Source organism: Nansenia antarctica (genome assembly GCF_963989245.1).
Source record: "Nansenia antarctica genome assembly, chromosome: 6".
Lineage (NCBI taxonomy): Eukaryota > Metazoa > Chordata > Actinopteri > Argentiniformes > Microstomatidae > Nansenia > Nansenia antarctica.
The window spans coordinates 71,259,505-71,263,123 of record NC_137676.1 but is presented as its reverse complement, the minus strand read 5'-3'; the positions used below and the strand labels follow the sequence as shown (position 1 = coordinate 71,263,123).

The 3,619-nt window shown below is 52.9% G+C and overlaps 1 pseudogene across 1 annotated transcript; it reads right to left on the bottom strand.

The window, feature by feature from the left end:
* Nucleotides 1-571: 571 nt before the first annotated feature.
* Nucleotides 572-1,763, bottom strand: LOC308159858 (gap junction gamma-1 protein-like; annotated as a pseudogene). The gene has a single exon. The product of its transcript is annotated as a gap junction gamma-1 protein-like (transcript).
* Between the last annotated feature and the right edge of the window lie 1,856 nt (nucleotides 1,764-3,619).

The window sequence follows — 3,619 nt, the reverse complement described above, 5'->3', positions numbered from 1 at the left end:
AGAGAGGGATCAATAAATGGTTGATGAGGGATAGGGGAGGGATGAATGTGACGAAGGAGAAATTAAATGAGGTAATGATTATTGGTATTATTCATCTTTACATTGACAGTGGCTCACTGAGACCAAGATGTCTTTTTCAAGGGGTGCACTGCTTACTTTAAAGTGTGTGTGGGGCTGTGTGTGTGTACCTTAGTGTGTGTACCTTAGTGTGTGTGCGTGCGTGTGTGCGTGTCTGCGTGTGCGTGTGTGTGTGTCTGTGTGGTGAGTGTGTGTGCGTGTCTGTCTGCGCGTGTGTGTCTGTCTGTGTGTGCGTGTCTGTCTGCGTGTGCGTGTGTGTCTGTGTGTCTGTGTGCGTGTGTGCATCTGTGTGTGTGTGTGTGTGTGTGTGTGTAAAATTGGGTAAAACCGTAGGCCTCGTGTTATTGTGACCCATGGCAGAGCCTAGATACGGTACTCCCTCCTCTCCTCTCTCCTCCTCCTCTCCTCCTCCTCCTCCTCCTCCTCCTCCTCCTCCTCACCACCCCCCCCCCCCCCCTCCTCCTCCTCCTCCTCCTCCTCCTCCTCCTCTTACTCACTCACCCTTCTCACACTTTTCGCTTTGTTTCTCTTGGGCGAAGTTGAGGCGGTTCTGCTCCACGGCGGTGCCGTTGGACTCCGGGCTGCTGCTGCGCGGGCTGCTCTCCTGGTCGTTCTGGTAGGCCAGGTCCAGGTGCTGCTGGGCCAGCTTCAGGTGCCGCCTCAGCCTCTCCAGCTCCCGCGACGACGCCTCGTCCCCGAACGACTCGCGGCCCAAATCGCCCAGCTGGTCCCGGAAGCCCAGCTTCCCGCCGCAGGAGGGGTCCTTCTTCAACGCCGTGCTGTACCCCGGAGAGGTGGTGGGCACCTGGCGGCACAGGGAGCGCCGCTGACTGACCAGGCGGTGGTGGTGGGGGGGGGTCGGGGTCGGGGGGGGGGGGGGAGCGCGGGCGAGCGCAGAAGCAGTCGCGGATGCCGCTGTAGCCCAGGTGCAGGATCTCCAGGAGGGTGAACAGCAGGCAGAGGAGGCTCACCGCGTACATGATGAGCAGGAAGATGGTCTTCTCGGTGGGGCGGGAGACGAAACAGTCCACCGTGTGAGGGCACGGGGTGCGCGTGCACACGTAGGACGGCACCACCTCCAGGCCGTACAGGACGTACTGGCCGAACAGGAAGGAGGCCTCGAAGGTGGCGCGCGACAGCAGCTGGAAGACGTACACCTTCATCAGGCCGTCGCGCTTGATGCGCCGGCGGCCGTCGTATTTCTTGCTGGGCTTTTCTGGCGCCGACGCCGACGCTCCCCCCGCCTTCTCCACCCCGATCTCCTCCGAGATCGTGGGATCCTCCTCTCCGTTGTCCTCCGCCTCCTCGTAGTCCCGGTTGGCCCCGCGGCTCACGATGGGCATCCTCCTCTTCCTGGGTACCCGGTATTCGTCGTCCTCATTGCGGGCGATCTTGTGCATGGCGAAGCCCAGGTACATGATGGTGGGGGTGGTGATCATGATGACCTGGAAGACACAGAAGCGAATGTGCGAGAGCGGGAAGAAGGCATCGTAGCACACGTTCTCGCACCCGGGCTGCTGCGTGTTGCAGACGAAATTGCTCTGTCCGTCGTAGTAGATGGACTCGCCGCCGACCGCGGTCAGGACGATGCGGAACACGATGAGGAGCGTGAGCCAGATCTTGCCCACGAAGGTGGAGTGGTTGGAGATCTCGTCCAACAGACACGTGAGGAAACTCCAGCTCATGTTGCCTCTCGGGTTGTCGGGGGGACGGCGCCTCTCAGATCTGCACAGACCACAGGGAGAGAGAGACGTTCAGTGACAATGTGAAAACAGACACACAGAGACACACAGGGACACACAGAGACACACAGAGACACACAGAGACACACAGACACACACAGACACACAGAGACACACAGAGACACACAGAGACACACAGAGACACACAGAGACACACAGAGACACACAGGGACACAAACAGAGACACACACAGACACACAGGGACACACAGGGACACACAGGGACACACAGGGACACACAGGGACACACACAGACACACAGACACAACATTATACAGGGTTCCCACACCTTCTGAAACATCACATTCAAGCACCTTTCAAGGACTTGCAAGTCACTAGTATGTGGAGGTCAGTCTCTGGCTGCCTGAAACCATCCTAGCACTGACTCCCACGGCCCTGAGTTACATACCAGACCAATTCAGAGTATCAACTTAATTTAAAGGAGGACGTGAATGCATGACTAGCTATTGGGTGGGAAACAAAGACTGCATGTCATGGTCTCAAGTACCGTTCTAATCAATGACTCTCATGCCTATTCGGTTGTTACGCCGTGACGTGTTTCCGGGTCCAACGTTGGCTGAGGCGCTGTCTTCGAAATGCCTCAGTAATAATAATAATTCATTATATTTATTTAGCGCTTTTCCGAGGCTGAAAGACGCTGACAAATATGGGGAAAACGGGAAAGTGCTGTGTCCCTTGTTGTATGAATAGATCCCAGTCTAAAAAACGATTGAACTGTCATTCTACCGCTTTAGTACACTGGTACTCTGGTGCTTTAGTACACTGGTACTCTGGTGCTTTAGTACACTGGTACTCTGGTGCTTTAGTACACTGGTACTCTGGTGCTTTAGTACACTGGTACTCTGGTGCTTTAGTACACTGGTACTCTGGTGCAGGGAATTTCTGGTTTGGACCTGGAAATTGCTAAACGTCACGTTTGACGTCAGACTTAACAACCGAATGAAAGGAGACAAACTTCATTATGGAAGATGTGCAACTACAGCAGCCATTAGTGACTTATCGCAGGCAAGACAGTCAACAAAACGTAGGCCTACACAATGGTGGAGATGCATTTCAATATGCTCATAGCATGATTTCAAGCTATACATAAATTTTTTATCAAATCTCCTGTCAGCAAGTCCTTGTTGCTCTGGCCATGGTGTGCAGCACTAGTTCTACTGTCATCGGCAGTTGAGAGTCATATTAGCCATATTAGGCTAATCCCATATTAGGCTAATCCTAATCTAGGAGTATGCTTCATATTTTGGACTCGAAACATCTGATAGCTGCTTAAACCAGTGCTGGAAAATGATAAATGATTCAAACTTCCACTACCGCATTTCCATCCATCCACAAATAACTAAAAATAAATTATGGTGAATGCCACTTATGTCCACAAGACGGCAGTACCAGCCAGCGTAAAGTCTAGCCTAGCCGTCCAGTTTTGAGCAGTGTGGATGGTGCCAGCCTTTCCCTCTCTGGTGGTACATGCTGGAGCAAAGGACCTTTTGCAGTAGTTGAATCGGCGCCAGTGCTGGAATAATTTATCACCAGAGGAATGTCATCACAGCTGTGAAATCTAACCAAGTTCCGACTTGTGTAAGCAAGGGCTTACTGAGAGAGAGAGAGAGAGAGAGAGAGAGAGAGAGAGAGAGAGAGAGAGAGAGAGAGAGAGAGAGAGAGAGAGAGAGAAAACATTGAAACAAGCACGCTCCCTTGTCTAAGGCAGCGTAGAATAACGTGCTGGAGAATAACACAAATCTAGTCTCCTTTAAAACCAGATCTTATCCACCTCATTTT